The sequence below is a fragment of the Tursiops truncatus genome, chromosome 6 (genome assembly GCF_011762595.2).
Source record: "Tursiops truncatus isolate mTurTru1 chromosome 6, mTurTru1.mat.Y, whole genome shotgun sequence".
NCBI classification, from domain to species: domain Eukaryota; kingdom Metazoa; phylum Chordata; class Mammalia; order Artiodactyla; family Delphinidae; genus Tursiops; species Tursiops truncatus.
The window spans coordinates 27,665,053-27,683,110 of NC_047039.1; the positions used below are offsets into that span (position 1 = coordinate 27,665,053).

The window sequence follows — 18,058 nt, forward strand, 5'->3', positions numbered from 1 at the left end:
ATGGCAAAAGGGTTCAGGTTGAAAGCAGGATCTATCTCTCTATCTCACCCGCGTGCCCCACGCTAGCCTTATTGCTGCCATGGCTCTGGTTAGCGGCTTAGCTTAAGTTGACTAGTGGGCATGGGTGGCTTCTGGGTGAGCAGGGATGTGTTTGTGTTACAGGCATTAATGGCCTTCAAGGATGTGGCTGTGGCCTTCACCCAAAAGGAGTGGAAGCTACTGAGTCCTGCTCAGAGGACCCTGTATCGGGATGTAATGCTGGAGAACTACAGCCATATGGTGTCGCTGGGTAAGGTTGGCCTGTCTCATGTCTCAGACTGCCTGTGGGCATCTTAAGATTTTGTGGAGCAGCCACCATTCTTTGGGCTTAGAAAGAAACATATTTTCCCTACACCCAGAGAATATCTGGATTCTATAGAGGTGGAAATAGTGAAGTTATGTGTGTGTGTGTGTGTGTGTGTGTGTGTTGCTGGGAGGTTATGATGTTGCATTTCCAGGCCTCTTCCAAGGCTGGGCCCTCCTCCAAAGTGATCTTGCTTCAAATGGGTGAATATTTGTATTTACTCAAGCACAGGGGAGAATCATATACTGCCTTTAGATCCAGGATTCCTCCCTCCCCTTAGTCATCTTTTCTCAGCATTCAGAGAAACTTTGTCCCCCTCCACCCGCCCTGGCATGCTTCCCTACCCTCTTAGTCATTGCATTCCCCAGCTGAGTCCCAAGTTCTGTGATAGCCTCTTAAGTCACTAACCCAAGATCACCTTGTTTTTTTTTCCCCTGTGAGTAGGAATCGCCTTTCCTAAACCAAAACTCATCATACAACTGGAGCAAGGGGACGAGCCCTGGAGAGAGGAGAGTGAAAGTCTTCTGGACCTTTGTCCAGGTAAGTAGGAAACACCAGGCATACAAGGAGACAAGGCAGTGAGGCGCTTAGCAGGTGAGGAAAGAGGAGCATCTGTGAGCTTCTGGGGAGAAAGCTCTTCTGCAGGCCTCCCTTCTATGCTATCCCACTCAGCCCAGAGAGGGCTTCCCTGGCAACCCCCTCTTTCCTCCCCCATAGAGCCACACTCCGCTCATTTGGTGTCCCTTGTCCAGCACTTCTAGGATCTCCCCATTCTTGAACTTTTGTTAGTTGGCCTGACTTTTAACATAGCACTTATCCTCTGAGACTAAGTCATCTACCCTGCTAGATTTCTGTCCAGTAACCTGGTAACGTTTTTGTGCATTGGTTCTACCCCATTACTTTGTTTCTTCAGTGATGGGTTATTTAAGATTACAACAGGGTATGAAGAATTATACGAGTGCCAATCTGCCTTCCCTGCAGCCTAAGAAATAGACCATTATAAGACCAGGTGACAACCCCCTGGTTATGTCCCACTCCTCCCACCCCTGAGAATCCGACTTCTGCATTAGCATGCCCATGATTGCCTTTAGCCTTTTAACCATTCAGCAGGTCTTTCAACCATATAGAGAGTTGTTTTGCATGTCTGTAAACTTCTCTGCACATAGTATCATATTGTATACCTCCTTCTGGAACATGCCTTTTTTCACCAGTTTTATGTGAGATTCATATTAAAATGTGTAGGTTTAGTTTATACTTTTAAAAATGGTTATATATGATTCCATTATTTGAATATTTTAATGCAGATGAATTATCTTGTCCCTTCTTTTGGACATTTGAGTTACCTCCAGTTTTTGGCTATGAAATAATGTTGCTGTATATTCTTGCTACCTCCTTGGAAACACATGCGAGAGTTTCTCTCAAGATGCATACCTAGGAGCACAGTGGCTGGTTCATGGGCATGGGTAGCCTCAACTTGATTAGATTGCCACATTGTGTTCTGAAGCTGTTCAACACCATTTTATACTCCCAGCAGCGGTGATGAGTTCTTGTTCCACATCCTCACATTTTTCACCCATCTGTTAGGTTTGTGGTGAAATCTCATATGAGTTTTGCTTTCCAGTGAGCAAGAGCATCTCTTCCTGTGTTGATTGGCCATTGGTGTTTCCTTTTCTGTGATTTGACTGTTCAGGGTATTTCCCTACTTTTGATTTGGGCCATTTCTGTCATTGACTTGTAGAAATTCCATACACATTCTGGGAACATTTAGGTCTTTAATCCAAGTGGAATTAGTTTTATGTGAATGTTGGGAGGTAAGGATAAATTTCTGCCTTTTTTTTTCATTCTTTTATTTTCAACATTCCTGGCATTTTATTTTTGTTTTGTTATTTATTTATTTATTTGCTTCTAAGTACAACCATATATCTGTACTTGTACTTTACAGCAAACTCAGTGCTTTTTTCTTTTTTAAAAAAGAACTATTATATAAACTATAATTATAGTATAATAGAAAAACGTTATTATGGTATAATAGTTAAGGGATAATTATAAGGTATATTATCAAAGTGTAATAAACGACATATATTTAAAGTGTAGAATTTGGTAAGTTTTGACATCTACACAGCCATCAAACCATTGTCATGATCCATATCCTGAGCATACCTTTCACCCCAAAGTTTCCTTGTGCCTCACTGTAATCTCTGTCTCCTGCCTCTCCCAGTCCTCCCCTTCCTCCCATACCCAGGCAACCACTGATCTGCTTTCCGTCATAGATTTGTTTGCATTTTTAGAATTCATATAAATTGAATCATATAGAATACATACTGGATTCTTCCACTTAACATAATTATTTTGAATTTTATCCATAATGTTGCATGTATCAACAGTTCATGTCTTTTTATTGCTGAGTAGTAATATAGATATCACAATTATTTAGCCACTCACCTGTTAAAAGAAATTTGAGTAGTCTCCAGTTTTGATGAATACAAATAAAGCCTGTATGAACACTCATGAAAAGTCTTTGTGTGAACATACGCTTCTATTTCTTTTGGATAAATACCTGGGACTGGAGTGGCTGGGTTGGATGATACAGGGTATATTTAACTTTATGAAACTCACAAAGTGGCTGCACTATTTCACATTTCCATCAGCAGTATATGAGAATTCTGGATGCTCCACATATTTGTCAACGCTTAGGTATTATGATTTCAATTTTAAGCATTTTCATAGCCATGTAGTGGCATCTTATGTGGTTTTACTTGACATTTTTCTAATGACTAGTGATGTTGAGAACCTTTTCAAGTGCTTATTTGCTATCTGTATATCTTCTTTGGTGAAATGTCTTCTCAAATCTTTGGCCCATTTGAAAAGTTGGTTTCTTATGTTTTTATTATTGAATTTTGCAAGTTTTTCATATATTCTGTATAGAACTCCAGTGTCAGATATTTGATTTACAAGTATTTTCTCTGTGGCTTGCTTTTTATTCTCTTAATAGTGTCTTTCAATGAGAATTTCTTAATTTTGGTGAAGTCCAAAGTTTCAATTTTTTCTTTCATGAATTTCACTTTTGGTGACATATTTAAGAAATCTTTCCCAAAATGAAGGCCAAAAAGAGTTTCATATATTTTTTCTTCTAAAAGTTTTATAATTTTTACTTTACATTTAGGTCTATATCTTGAATAAATTTTTATACTTGGTACCAGGTCTGGATTTAAGTACAATTTTTCTTTCTTTCTTTTCTTTTGTATACAAATATCCAATTTTCCAGCACCATTTATTGAAAAGACAACCCTTTCTTTACTGAATTTCCTGTGAACCTTTGTGGTAAATCAGTTGTGTATGGGTCTGTGTCCAGACTCTTTTTCACTCCTTTCTTTGTCTATCTTGATGTCAATACCACATAGTCTTTTTATTAATTAATTTGTTTTAATTAATTTTATTTTATTAGTTATTTTTTGGCCACATTGGGTCTTCATTGCTGTGTGTGGGCTTTCTCTAGTTGCAGTGCGCGGGGTTTCTCTAGTTGCAGCGAGTGGGGGCTACTCTTCATTGTGGTGTGCAGGCTTCTCATTATGGTGGCTTCTCTTGTTGCAGAGCATGGGCTCTAGGGCACGCGGGCTTCAGTAGTTGTGGCGCACAGGCTCAGTAGTTGTGGTGCACGGGCTTAGTGGCTTCACAGCATGTGGGATCTTCCCAGACCAGGGCTTGAACCCATGTACCCTGCATTGGCAGGCGGATTCTTAACCACTGTGCCACCAGGGAAGCCCTATTTATTTATTTTATTTATTTTTTGGCTGTATTGGGTCTCTGTTGCTGCGTGCGGGCTTTCTCTAGTTGTGGCGAGTAGGGGCAGTGTGTGGGCTTCTCATTGCGGTGGCTTCTCTTGTTGCAGAGCACAGGCTCTAGGCACGCGGGCTTCAGTAGTTGCAGCATGTGGGTTCAGTAGTTGTGGCTTGCGGTCTCTAGAGAGTAGGCTCAGTAGTTGTGGTGCACGGGCTTAGTTGCTCTGTGGCATGTGGGATCTTCCTGGACCAGGGCTCACACCCATCTCCCCTGCATTGGCAGGCAGATTCTTAACCACTGTGCCACCAGGGAAGTCCCAATACTATGTAGTCTTGATTACTGAAGCTTTATAGTAAGTCTGGAACTTAGTATAAATCCTTTAACATTTTTTCTTTTTTCAAGTTGTGCTAGATTCTTTGCATTTCCACATGAATTTTAGACTCAGCTTGGCAATTTTCACAAAAAAAAGGCCTGCTGGGATTTTGATTGGGACTGAGTTGAATGTACATCAATTTGAGGAGAATTTACCTGTAAATAATACTCTGTCATCCAGTATATGAACACAGTTGATCTCTATTTTTATGGGACTTCTTAATTTTTGTCAGCATTGTTTTGTAGTTTTTCATACACAGGTCTTATGCATCTTGTCAGATTTATCCCTCTGTGTTTCATATTTTTGGTGCTATTTAAGGTACTTTAAAACTTCAGTTTTCAATTGTTTGTTGATAGTATATAGAAATACAATTAATTTATGTATAATGATCTTGTATCTGATAAATTTTCAAAACTTACTTCTCAGTCCTAGCAGGTTTTGTAGATTGTATAGGATTTTCTAAATAGATGATTAAGTTATTTGTAAGTAAGTATAGTTTACTTCTTTCCATTCTTTACGTCTTTAATTTCTTTTTCTTGCCTCATTGCACAGTGAGAAAATCAGTGCAATGATGAATTTAAATGGTGAGAGTAGACATCCTTTCCTTCTTCCTGATCTTATGGGGAATACTGTCCTCCTAAGTGGAAGTTTTATAGCTGCCCTTCAGCAGCTTGACAAACTTCCCTTCTATTCCTTGTTTGATGAGTTTTTATTGGGAATGAATGCTGGATTTTGTCCACTTTTTTTTGGCATCTTTAGAGATGATCATGTGTGTTTTTCTTTTTTAGTCTTTTAATTTGGTAAATTACAGGTTTTTTTTTTCTTCTTAAACCAACCTTGTATTTCTGTAATGCAATGCACTGACCTTATTCAGATTTTACCAGTTTGACCTTCACTTTTGTGTATGTGTATGTTTATTTAGTTCTATGAAATTTTTTACAGGTACATTCATGTAACTACCACTATATTCAAAGATACAGGACAGTTCCATCACGAGGATCCATTCTGCTACCCTTTTATAGTCACAGCCAACTCCCTCACTCCTCCCCTTCTCTTCTTCTGGCAACCACTAATCTGTTCTTTGTCTCTATAACTTTGTCACTTCAAGAATGTTATATGGAAGAAGTCACATCATATGTTACCTTTGGGGATTGCTTTTTTTCACTCAGCATAATTTTCTTTTGAGATCCATCCAAATTGTTGCATGTATCAGTATTCCATTCCTTTTATTGCTGAGTAGTAGTCCAATGTATGAAGGTACCACAGTTTGTTAAACCATTCATCCATTGAAGGACATCTGGGTTCTGTATAGTTTTTGGCTATTATGAATAAAGCTGCTATGGACATTTGTGTATAAGTTTTTGTGTGAACGTAAGGTTTTCATTTCTGGCATAAATGCCCAAAAGTGCAAGTTTCTGGCTTATATAAATATATCAATATGTTTAGTTTTGTAATAAAGTGCCATACTCATTTCCAGAATGGCTAAACCATTTTACATTCCCACCAGCAGTGTTTGAGTGATCCAGTTTGTCTGCCTTCTTGCCAGGATTTATGGTGTTAGCACTATTTTTTAAAAAAACCATTTATTTATGTATTTGGTTGCACCGGGTCTTAATCGCAGCAGGTGGGCTCCTTAGTTGCGGCTCACGGGCTCCTTAATTGCAGCATGCGAACTCTTAATTGTGGCATGCATGTGGGATCTGGTTCCCTGAGCAGGGGTCGAACCCGGGCCCCTTGCATTGGGAGTGCGGAGCCTTAACCATTGTGCCACCAGGGAAGTCCCAGCACTATTTTTTATTTTAGCCATTCTAATAGATTTCTAGCAGTATCTCCTTAGTTGGTAAGAGTAAGTAGTTTAGTGCAAGCAGTTCCTCTCTGGAGAGAGCTGAGTAGCTGAGCATATCTGAGTTAAGTGCACTGTATCAAGGCTTTACTCTTCTTAGAAAGAGACTTGTGTTCTCCCATGGGTAGGTAAAAAGCGTATGAGTCCCTGTTTATGGGTGGCTATTGCTGTCATTTTGTGAGGTCTTCATGGCATGTCCTTAGCATCTACTCATTCTGCTCAGATGATCTTTATCCCCAGGTGGCTGGCAGATATAAGTGTGTCTTAAGATCTGATCTGAACAGCAAATGGTTCTGGCAAAGACGATATAACAAGTGCTGAGAGGAAAGGCAGAGTCTACTCCTGGGTTAGCTCATGTGAGTGGTTGGCAGGAAGGGACCCATGGACTCAGTTCCAGGGTGTCCACTTGAGCATCTCCAGACACTGCAGTTTTAGAAGGGCCAACTTCTGGCAGCTCATCTCAGCTTAGTGGGCCCCATGAAAGGTGGTTGGCCCCAGGAGTAATGGGTAGCATGCATATGATTACCTAGAGTTGTTTATTTGTTTAAGGTGGAATTAACTTAAAAGGAAATGCAAAATTTTTTTTTTTTTACATCTTTATTGGAATATAATTGCTTTACAATGGTGTGTTAGTTTCGGCTGTATAACAAAGTGAATCAGTTATACATATACATATGTTCCCATATCTCTCCCTCTTGTGTCTCCTTCCCTCCCACCCTCCCTATCCCACCCCTCTAGGTGGTCACAAAGCACCGAGCTGATCTCCCTGTGCTATGCGGCTGCTTCCCACTAGCTGTTTTACATTTGGTAGTGTATATAAGTCCATGCCACTCTCTCACTTTGTCACAGCTTACCCTTCCCCCTCCCCATATCCTCAAGTCCATTTTCTAGTAGATCTGTGTCTTTATTCCTGTCTTACCCCTAGGTTCTTCATGACATTTATTTTTTTCTTAGATTTCGTATATATGTGTTAGCATACGGTATTTGTCTTTTTCTTTCTGACTTACTTCACTCTGTATGACAGACTCTAGGTCCATCCACCTCAGTACAAATAACTCAATTTCATTTCTTTTTATGGCTGAGTAATATTCCATTGTATATATGTGCCACATCTTCTTTATCCATTCATCCGATGATGGACACTTAGGTTGTTTCCATCTCCTGGCTATTTTAAATAGAGCTGCAATGAACATTCTGGTACATGACTCTTTTTGAATTCTGGTTTCCTCAGGGTATATGCCCAGTAGTGGGATTGCTGGGTCATATGGTAGTTCTATTTGTAGTTTTTTATGGAACCTCCATACTGTTCTCCATAGTGGCTGTACCAATTCACATTCCCACCAGCAGTGCAACAGTGTTCCCTTTCTTCCACACCCTCTCCAGCATTATTGTTTCTAGATTTTTTGATGATGGCCATTCTGACTGGTGTGAGATGATATCTCACTGTAGTTTTGATTTGCATTACTCTAATGATTAATGATGTTGAGCATTTTTTCATGTGTTTGTTCAAACTCTGTATATCTCCTTTGGAGAAATGTCTATTTAGGTCTTCTGCCCATTCTTGGATTGCGTTGTTTGTTTTTTTGTTATTGAGCTGCATGAGCTGCTTGTAAATTTTGGAGATTAATCCGTTGTCAGTTGCTTCATTTGCCAACATTTTCTCCCATTCTGAGATTTGTCTTTTAGTCTTGTTTATGCTTTCCTTTGCTGTGCAAAAGCTTTTAAGTTTCAATAGGTCCCATTTGTTTATTGTTGTTTTTATTTCCATTTCTCTTGGAGGTGGGTCACAAAGGATCTTGCTGTCATTTATGTCATAGAGTGTTGTGCCTATGTTTTCCTCTAAGACTTTGATAGTTTCTGGCCTTACTTTTAGGTCTTTAATCCATTTTGAGCTTATTTTTGTGTGTGGTGTTAGAGAGTGTTCTAATCTCATACTTTTACATGTACCTGTCCACTTTACCCAGCACCACTTATTGAATAGGCTGTTCTTTCTCCACTGTACATTCTTGCATCCTTTGTCAAAGATAAGTGACCATATGTGCGTGGGTTTATCTCTGGGCTTTCTATCCTGTTCCATTGATCTATATTTCTGTTTTTGTGCCAGTACCATACTGTCTTGATTACGGTAGCTTTGTAGTATAGTCTGAAGTCTGGGAGCCTGATTCCTCCAGCTCTGTTTTTTGTTCTCAAGCTTGCTTTGCCTATTCGGAATCTTTTGTGTCTCCATTACAAATTGTGAAATTTTTGTTCTAATTCTGTGAAAAATGCCAGTGGTAGTTTGATAGGGATTGCATTGAATCTGTAGATTGCTTTGGGTAGTAGAGTCATTTTCACAATGTTGACTCTACCAATCCAAGAACATGGTATATCTCTCCATCTATTTGTATCATCTTTAATTTCTTTCATCAGTGTCTTATAATTTTCTGCATACAGGTCTTTTGTCTCCTTAGGCAGGTTTATTCCTAGATATTTTATTCTTTTTGTTGCAATGGTAAATGGGAGTGTTTTCTTGATTTCACTTTCAGATTTTTCATCATTAGTGTATAGGAATGCCAGAGATTTCTGTGCATTAATTTTGTATCCTGCTACTTTACCAAATTCATTGGTTAGCTCTAGTAGTTTTCTGGTAGCATCTTTAGGATTCTCTATGTATAGTATCATGTCATCTGCAAACAGTGACAGCTTTATTTCTTCTTTTCCGATTTGGATCCCTTTTATTTCCTTTTCTTCTCTGATTGCTGTGGCTAACAATTCCAAAACTGTGTTGAATAAGAGTGGTGAGAGTGGGCAACCTTGTCTTGTTCCTGATGTTAGTGGAAATGGTTTCAGTTTTTCACCGTTCAGGACGATGTTGGCTGTGGGTTTTTCATATATGTCTTTTATTATGTTGAGGAAAGTTCCCTCTATGCCTACTTTCTGCAGGGTTTTTATCATAAATGGGTGTTGAACTTTGCCGAAAGCTTTCTCTGCATCCATTGAGATGACCATATGGTGTTTCTCCTTCAGTTTGTTAATATGGTGTATCACATTGATTGATTTGCGTATATTGAAGAATCCTTGCATTCCTGGAATAAACCCCACTTGATCATGGTGTATGATCGTCTACTGTGCTGTTGGATTATGTTTGCTAGTTTTTATTGAGGATTTTTGCATCTATGTTCATCAGTGATATTGGCCTGTACTTTTCTTTCTTTGTGACATCCTTGTCTGGTTTTGGTATCAAGGTGATGGTGGCCTCGTAGAATGAGTTTGGGAGTGTTCCTCCCTCTGCCATATTTTGGAAGAGTTTGAGAAGGATAGGTGTTAGCTCTTCTCTAAATGTTTGATAGAATTCGCCTGTGAAGCCATCCGGTCCTGGGCTTTTGTTTGTTGGAAGATTTTAAATCACAGTTTCAATTTCAGTGCTTGTGATTGGTCTGTTCATATTTTCTACTTCTTCCTGATTCAGTCTTGGCAGGTTGTGCATTTCTAAGAATTTGTCCATTTCTTCCAGGTTGTCCATTTTATTGGCATAGAGTTGCTTGTAGTAATCTCCAGTGATCTTTTGTATTTCTGCAGTGTCAGTTATTACTTCTCCTTTTTCATTTCTAATTCTATTGATTTGAGTCTTCTCCCTTTCTTTCTTGATGAGTCTGGCTAATGGTTTGTCAATTTTGTTCATCTTCTCAAAGAACCAGCTTTTATTTTTATTGATCTTTACTATAATTTCCTTCATTTCTTTTTCATTTATTTCTGATCTGATTTTTATGATTTCTTTCCTTCTGCTAACTTTGGGTTTTTTTATTCTTCTTTCTCTAATTGCTTTAGGTGCAAGTTTAGGTTGTTTATTCAAGATGTTTCCTGTTTCTTAAGGTAGGACTGTATTGCTATAAACTTCCCTCTTAGAACTGCTTTTGCTGCATCCCATCGGTTTTGGGTTGTCGTGTCTCCATTGTCATTTGTTTCTAGGTATCTTTTGATTTCCTCTTTGATTTCTTCAGTGATCACCTCGTTATTAAGTAGTGTAGTGTTTAGCCTCCATGTGTTTGTATTTTTTTACAGATCTTTTCCTGTAATTGATATCTAGTCTCATAGCATTGTGGTCGGAAAAGATACTTGATAAAATTTTAATTTTCTTAAATTTACCAAGGCTTGATTTGTGATCCAAGATATGATCTATCCTGGAGAATGTTCCATGAGGACTTGAGAAAAATGTGTATTCTGTTGTTTTTGGATGGAATGTCCTATACATATCAATTAAGTCCATCTTGTTTAATGTATCATTTAAAGCTTGTGTTTCCTTATTTATTTTCATTTTGGATGATCTGTCCATTGGTGAAAGTGGGGTGTTAACGTCCCCTACTATGAATGTGTTACTGCTGATTTCCCATTTTATGGCTGTTAGTATTTGACTTATGTATTGAGGTGCTCCTATGTTGGGTGCATAAATATTTACAATTGTTATATGTTCTTCTTGGATCGATCCCTTGATCATTATGTAGTGTCCTTCTTTGTCTCTTCTAATAGTCTTTATTTTAAAGTCTATTTTGTCTGATATGTGTATTGCTGCTCCAGCATTGTTTTGATTTCCATTTGCATGTAATATCTTTTTCCATCCACTCACTCTCAGTTTGTATGTGTCTCTAGGTCTGAAGTGGGTCTCTTGTAGACAGCATATATATGGGTCTTGTTTTTGTATCCATTCAGCCAGTCTGTGTCTTTTGGTGGGAGCCTTTAATCCATTTACATTTAAGGTAATTATCGATATGTATGTTCCTATTCCCATTTTCTTAATTGTTTTGGGTTTGTTATTGTAGGTCTGTTCTTTCTCTTGTGTTTCTTGCCTAGAAAAGGTTCTTTACCATTTGTTGAAAAGCTGATTTGGTGGTGCTGAACTCTCTCAGCTTTTGCTTGTCTGTAAAGGTTTTAATTTCTCCATCAAATGTGAATGAGATCCTTGCTGGGTAGAGTAATCTTGGTTGTAGGTTTTTCTCCTTCATCACTTTGAATATGTCCTGCCAATCCCTTCTGGCTTGCAGAGTTTCTGCTGAAAGATCAGCTGTTAACCTTATGGGGATTCCCTTATGTGTTATTTGTTGTTTTTCCCTTGCTGTTTTTAATCTGTTTTCTTTGTATTTAATTTTTGACAGTTTGAGTAATATGTGTCTTGGTGTGTTTCTCCTTGGATTTACCCTGTATGGGACTCTCTGTGCTTCCTGGACTTGATTAACTACTTCCCTTCACATATAGGGAAGTTTTCAACTATAATCTCTTCAAATACTTTCTCAGTCACTTTCTTTTTCTCTTCTTCTTCTGGAACCCCTATGTTTCGAATGTTGGTGCATTTAATGTTGTCCCAGAGGTCTCTGAGACTGTCCTCAGTTCTTTTCATTCTTTTTTCTTTATTCTGCTCTGCAGTAGTTATTTCCACTATTCTATCTTCTAGGTCACTTATCCGTTCTTCTGCCTCAGTTATTCTGCTATTGGTCCCTTCTAGAGTATTTTTCATTTCATTTATTGTGTTGTTCATCGTTGCTTGTTTCCTCTTTAGTTCTTCTAGGTCCTTGTTAAATGTTTCTTGATTTTGTCTATTCTATTTCCAAGATTTTGGATCATGTTTACTATCATTATTCTGAATTCTTTTTCAGGTAGACTGCCTATTTCCTCTTCATTTGTTAGGTCTGGTGGGTTTTTATCTTGCTCCTTCATCTGCTGTGTGTTTTTCTGTCTTCTCATTTTGCTCATCTTACTGTGTTTGGGGTCTCCTTATTGCAGGCTGCAGGTTCATAGTTCCCGTTGTTTTTGGTGTCTGTCCCCAGTGGCTAATGTTGTTCACGTGGGTTGTGTAGGCTTGGTGGAGGGGACTAGTGCCTGTGTTCTGGTGGATGAGGCTGGATCCTGTCTTTCTGGTGGGCAGGTCCATGTCTGGTGGTGTGTTTTGTCATGTCTGTGGACTTATTATGATTTCAGGCAGCCTCTCTGCTAATGGGTGTGTGTGTGTTTCTGTCTTTCTAGTTGTTTGGCATAGGGTGTCCAGCACTGTAGCTTGCTTGTCGTTGAGTGAAGCTGGGTGTTGGTATTGAGATGGAGATCCCTGGGAGATTTTCACTTTTTGATATTACGTGCACCTGGGAGGTCTCTTGTGGACCAGTGTCCTGAAGTTGGCTCTCCCACCTCAGAGGCACAACACTGACTCCTGGCTGCAGCACCAAGAGCCTTTTATCCACACGGCTCCGAATAAAAGGGAGAAAATATAGAAAGAAAGAAAGAGGATGAAAGAAAATAAAGTAAAGTAAGATAAAATAAAGGTATTAAAATAAAAAATAATTATTAAGAAAAAAGTGTTTTTAGAAAGTAAAACAAAAAAAACCGGACAGATAGAACCCTAGGACAAATGGTGAAAGCAAAACTATACAGAGTAAAGCTCACACAGAAGCATACACATACACACTCAGAAAAAGAGCAAAAGGGGAAAAAATAATAAATGTTGCTCTCAAAGTCCACCTCCTCAATTTGGGATGATTCATTGTCTATTCATGCATTCCACAGATGCTGGGTGTATCTAGTTGACTGTGGAGATTTAATCCGCTGCTCCTGAGGCTGCTGGGAGAGATTTCCCTTTGTCCTCTTTGTTCATACAGCTCCCTGTTCAGCTTTGGATTTGGCCCCGCCTCTGCATGTAGGTCGCCAGAGGGCATCTGTTCGTCGCTCAGACAGGACAGGTTAAAGGAGCCGCTGATTCGGGGGCTCTGGCTCACTCAGGCCGGGGAGAGGGAGGGGCACAATGCGGGGCGAGCCTGCGGCGGCAGAGGCTGGCATGATGTTGCACCAGCCTGAGGCGCACCGTGCGTTCTCCCGGGGAAGTTGTCCCTGGATCCCAGGACCCTGGCTGTGGCAGGCTCCACAGGCTACCCGGAAGGGAGGTGTGGATAGTGACCTGTGCTCGCACACAGGCTTCTTGCTGGTGGCAGCAGCAGCCTTAGCGTCTCATACCCGTCTCTGGGGTCCGCGCTGGTAGCTGCGGCTTGCGCCCGTCTCTGGAGCTCCTTTAAGCAGCACTCTTAATCCCCTCTCCTCGTGCACCAGGAAACAAAAAGGGAAGAAAAGGTCTCTTGCTTCTTCAGCAGGTCCAAACTTTTTCCTGGACTCCCTCCTGGCTAGCCGTCGTGCACTAACCCCTTCAGGGTGTGTTCACGCCGCCAGTCCTCTCCCTGCGCTCCAACCAAAGCCCGAGCCTCAGCTCCCAGCCCCACCCACCCCAGTGGGTGAGCAGAGAAGCCTCTCAGGCTAATGAGTGCCGGTTGGCACTGATCCTCTGTGCAGGAATCTCTCCGCTTTGCTCTCCGCACCCCTGTTGCTGTGCTCTCCTCCGCGGCCTCAAATCTTCCCCCCTCCGCCAACTGCAGTCTCCGCCCGGGAAGGGGCTTCCTAGTGTGTGGAAACCTTTCCTCCTTCATAGCTCCCTCCCACTGGTGCAGGTCCTGTCCCTTTTCTTTTGTCTCTGTTTATTCTTGTTTCTTTTGTCCTACCCAGTTACGTGGGGAGTTTCTTGCCTTTTGGAAGGTCTGAGGTCTTCTGCCAGCGTTCAGTAGGTGTTCTGTAGGAGTTGTTCCACGTGTAGATGTATTTCTGATGTATCTGTGGGGAGGAATGTGATCTCTGCGTCTTACTCTTCCGCCATCTTCCTGAAAATACCCACGAAATCTTAAGTATACTAGTCTGTGAGTTCAAACAATGCATATACCTCCAAAACCCAAACTTTATCAAAATACAGATCATTACTGTTATCCACATAGTTCCCTTGCGGCCCATCCCAGTAAACACCTGCTCCTACCCCTCAGAGGTACCACTGTTCTGATTTTATTTCACCATTGATTAGTTTGGCCCACCATACAATTTTGCATAAATGGAATCATTTAATATGTTGTTTGTTTAAGGCTTCTTTCACTCAGTAGTTTGTTTTTTGTTTTTGTTTTTCTTGCGGTATGCTGGCCTCTCACTGCTGTGGCCTCTCCCATTGTGGAGCACAGGCTCCGGACGTGCAGGCTCAGCAGCCATGGCTTACGGGCCCAGCCGCTCCGTGGCATGTGGGATATTCCCGGACCGGGGCACGAACCCGTGTCCCCTGCATTGGCAGGCGGACTCTCAACTACTGCACCACCAGGGAAGCCCAACTCAGTATAGTTTTTAAACTTCATCCATGTTGTTGCATACATCAGTAGTCTGTTCTTTTTTTTTAACATCAAATAGCATTCAATTATATGAATATATGACTGTTTATCCATTCTCCTTAATAGACACCTTGATGGCTTCCAGTTTTTAGACATTTTAAAAAAGTTGCTATTGGGCTTCCCTGGTGGTGCAGTGGTTGAGAGTCCGCCTGCCGATGCAGGGGACACGGGTTCGTGCCCCGGTCCGGGAAGATCCCACATGCTGCAGAGCGGCTGGGCCTGTGAGCCATGGCAGCTGAGCCTGCGCGTTCGGAGCCTGTGCTCCACAACGGGAGAGGCCACAACAGGGAGAGGCCCGCGTACCGCAAAAAGAAAAAAAAAAAGTTGCTATTAACATTCTTCTGCTGAGAATTTTTTGTTTGTTTTTGGTAAACCTTTGTTTTCATTTCCTTTGGATAAATACCTAGGGTATATTCGTTTTCTAGGGTTGCTGTAATAAATTACCACAAACTTAGAGGCTTAAAGCAAAGAAATTTATTCTTTCACAGTTCAGCATCAACATACTGGAGGGGCTGGTTCCTTCTGGAGGTTTTGAAATGGAGTCTGTTCTTTGTCTCCCTTAGGTTCTGGCGGTTGCTTACAATCCCTAGTATTCCTTGGCTTGTAGGTGTATCACTCTAATCTCTGCCTCTGTGGTCACATAGGCTGCTTCCTTCTATATGTATCTGTATCCAAATCACCCTCTCCTTGTAAGGATTCCAGTCATTGAATTAAAGCTTATTCTAATCCAATATAACCTCATCTGAACTTGATTACATCTGCAAAGACTCTATTTCAAAAGGAGGCCACATTCACATGTTCCAGGTTGATATTAATTTTGGTGGGATAATATTCAACTCAGTACACTGAGTCATAGGGTAACTGTGTGTGTAGTTTTATAAGAAACGACTAGAACCTTTCCAGAGTGGTTGTACAATTTCTCACTTCCATGAACAACAAACACATGAGAGTTCCTGTCACTTCACGTCTTCCCCGACAGTTTTCATTTTATTTCTGGTGATGGATGTGTAGAGTTATCTCATGGGGGTTTCCATTTTGCTGACACTTAATGACAGTGAAACCTTCTGTATGCTTTTTGATCATTAATATGCATCATATACCTTACTTTGTGAGGCATACATTCAAATCTTTTCCCAATTTTTCTGCATTGTTTTTATTATTGAGTTCTATGAGTTCTTTATTAATCCTGGATACCAGTCCATTGTCATTTGTACATTTTGCAAACATCCTCTCAGTCTGAAACTTTTCTGTTCATTTTCTTAACAATAACTTTTGATGAGCAGATATTTAATATTGAGGAAGTCTAATTTTCCTCTGTCATGGCAACCTGTGACCAGCAAAGTTAATACATAAAATTAACCATCACATATGCTAATATTTCTTTTATATTTTCTTAAAATCACGGAGATGGCATATTATGAAAGTTGTCCAATTTCCAGGGGTTAATTCTGATTAATATTGAAAATGTTCCCTTGCTACATTTGTGGACCAAGTCTTAAAATTCTTTAAATTGTTTAAAAGCAGTGAATGCACAGCATTCTTTCTTCTGCTGTAATCCAGTGTCTATGGTCATTTGTTTAACTCACTGCTATACTTTCCTTTCTCACAACTGCAGCTGCAGAAGGCAAAATTTCTTTAAGGAGCCATTAGACATGGATTTTTTTTTCCTTTGGAACGTTTAAGTTCATGTACAATTACTGAAGTAGTTACTGGTCTGAAAAATCAATTGGCATGAGAGCAGCTGTAGATTATAAAAGAATTTATAAACTGATTAACTTTTTTCTACATCATGGAAATTTTTGTGACTAAGTGAAAAGCAGTACCTTGGTAACATTTTGTTTTTTATTTCTCCTTCTATTGAGGAACTTCTGGATGTTTAAAACCAAAGTGAACTTTGTAATTCTTAATCACTTTTAGCTAAAATTTGCCACATTACTAGATAGGCACAAAAATGATGAATGAGTAGTCATATTAGGGGCTATAGTTCCCATAAGGGCAGCGTTAACTATTTAAATCAGTCACCGTATTTTATACAGAAGACACTGAACGGCACACCTGTAATGATGTGCCGTTTACCACTGGCCTTAGACTTTATGCCTAGGCAGGAGAATAAACAGGCCAAGGAGAAGGCAGGGGCTGCTTTTCTCTCCCCATCACAGACAAGGAGTCAGTAGTGCAATACTGAAAGCTCAGCTGTCAGAACTTTAGAATTACAACAAAGTATTTCTTGGAAACTGCAGGCCAGAAACGTACATACATGCCACGAATTTTGAAAATGTGGACAGCCTAGCTTAACAAAAGAAACTGACTGATAGTTCAATGAGCTGAACTAGAGACCAACCATGGTGGGACCCCTGACTGAAAGGATGTTCACTTTCACAGTGAAAGTCCAGCAGGGTCAGCACTTGTGATTATCAAGGCCATTTCACAGGAGCTTCTAGGTCTAGCAACACACACACACACACACACACACACACACACACACACAGAGAGAGAACTAAATTTACTGAATAGTTTGCTGAGGGGCTTTTAAGTGTTAGGAAGGGGTTTCATGGTAGCTCTTCTTGTTAGTATTGAAAACTAGCCTCTTAGACCAGATGGAATGAGTAGTTTTCTGTAAAAGGGTCAGGTCGTAAATATTTTAGTCTTTGTAGCCTTTATGTTCTGTGTTGCAACTACTCACCTTTGTTGTTGTATGTGAAAGCTTCCATAGACACAACATGAAGACAGAGTGTGGCTGTGGTCTAATAGACCTTTATTTACAAAACACCTAGTTGGCTGTAGTTTGCTGCCCAGTGTTATAGACGGTTCATAAAATACTTTTGATTGATGAAGAAAGAATCAGGTAGGTCTGCAAAGGCTTCTGGCAGATAGAAGCAGAGTAATGGAGCAAGGCATACAAATTTGATATCTGTTAGAGCTATTTTAGGTGGAAATTTTTCCATTTACAACAGTTAAAAAAAAAAAAAAAACACTGCGAAAAGCAGGTCTTGGTGGAGTCAAAATCCTTTAATGGGTTGCAGGCCTAGACTATGTTTTTGTGTTTTACTGCTGAATTCACACTCCCAGATAGAGAACCCACTGCATAATGCTCTAGGAAATACTTGTTTAGGATGGGGGAAACACCTTCCAGTTCATTTCCCACATGGGTCTCTGACCTGTCCTCTCTATTGCCTCCACCATGGGGCCTCTAGGTGGAGTGACTCCCTTTTTTGACTCCATCCTTTCTTGTAGGAAATGTCCCTAAAGAAATTTGTAATAAGTTATGTAGTTTAACTCTCAGTAAAAGCATATATTTGTAGATATTGTTTACATCAGTGTTAATGACTGTGGCTTGTAAGATAATTGTATTGGGGGCAGATGTACAACTCTAATGGCAGCAATTTATAGGGCTAGAGCTGCCTGTGATGCTTTCTTAAAACTATTTAAGCTGGGCTGATATTTAGAGCTGGCTCATTGTGTGGGTTTTATGTGTTGTAAAAGGATATACATTAATGTGTCACCCTGGG

At 40.1% G+C, this 18,058-nt stretch overlaps 1 protein-coding gene across 1 annotated transcript in view; it reads left to right on the forward strand.

Annotated features, from left to right (window-relative positions):
* Positions 1 to 260: 260 nt before the first annotated feature.
* The window catches only part of LOC117312761 (NUT family member 2G-like), a 78,818-nt gene continuing 61,020 nt past the window's right edge, over positions 261 to 18,058 (forward strand). The window contains exons 1-2 of the mRNA XM_073805956.1: positions 261 to 289; positions 788 to 883. The gene's annotated coding sequence lies outside the window, so the exon portion shown is untranslated. The remainder of the gene's footprint in view (positions 290 to 787; positions 884 to 18,058) is intronic.